Here is a 1,177-nt window from a genome sequence, read left to right on the forward strand (position 1 = left end):
CGAGAGTTTCTTGTGCCAATTCCAGCTTTCTTCAATTGATGCTCTACTCATCAGACAGATTGCAGAACCATCAGTACTTGTTGAAAGCTTAGCTTCATAAATGTTACCACGCCTGTATCCTTTCAGAACAACTTTGCCTTTAGATTTACTCACAATTTCACAGTGTTCTTCAAAGAAATCAACATGATAACCTCTGTCACAGATTTGACTTATACTCAGTAGGTTGTGTTTAAGTCCTGAGACCAGAGGTACTTCTTTAATTATGACATTTCCAAGATTGATATTGCCATATCCCAATGTTTTTCCATTGTTGCCATCTCCATAAGAAACACTTGGGCCAGCTTTCTCCACAAAGTCTCATAGCAGGGCCTTATTTCCAGTCATATGTCCTGAACATCCACTGTCCAGAACTAGAATATTTTTCCTGTTGCCCTGCAATCACAAAGACCACTAATTATTAGTTTTAAGGATCCAGACTTGCTTGGATCCTTTGGCCTTTTTAAGTTTGTTAACATTTGCAGCGGATTTAGCATCAGAGTTTATGTTAACATTTTTCTTATCAGAACTTACACTATCAGACTTTGAATCAGAATTTACACTAGAAGGAACAATGGAAACTTTCTTCAAAGAAGGTTTTATTTGATAATAATCATAGTACAAGCTATGATATTCCTTACAAGTATAAATGGAATGACATAAACTACCACAATGAAAATAAGGATTTTGTGGTTTGTATCTAACAGACTGACTCTTAACTCCTGATTTTGAAGGTAAGGAGTTAATATTCTTATTCTTCCTGCAAAAAGAAGCCAGATGGTTAGAACTTCCACAGTTATGACATGTTTTCCTAGAAGCATCAGGAACAGGTTTATAATTATTGCTTTTATTCACACCTTCCTTTCCATTCCTATTTTTTCTAGGTGATTTTACCTTGTTTGCATTCTTAACATCTTTCAGTTTATACTTAAGCTGCTTCTTTGTCATTAAGCCTATGTTCACTTCAGCTACCTTTTCCTGTTTTAGTTTGTCAGAAGTTAATTCCTTTGTAACTTCTGATTTCTCATTTTCAGACTTTACAGTTACAAACTTAACAGGTTTTAACTTTGGCTTTTGCTTATCAACAGGCTTAATTTCTTCAGTTCCTTTATCATTCTTATCTTCTCCATAACCTAAGCCC

This window comes from Apium graveolens, chromosome 5 (genome assembly GCF_009905375.1).
Source record: "Apium graveolens cultivar Ventura chromosome 5, ASM990537v1, whole genome shotgun sequence".
Lineage (NCBI taxonomy): Eukaryota > Viridiplantae > Streptophyta > Magnoliopsida > Apiales > Apiaceae > Apium > Apium graveolens.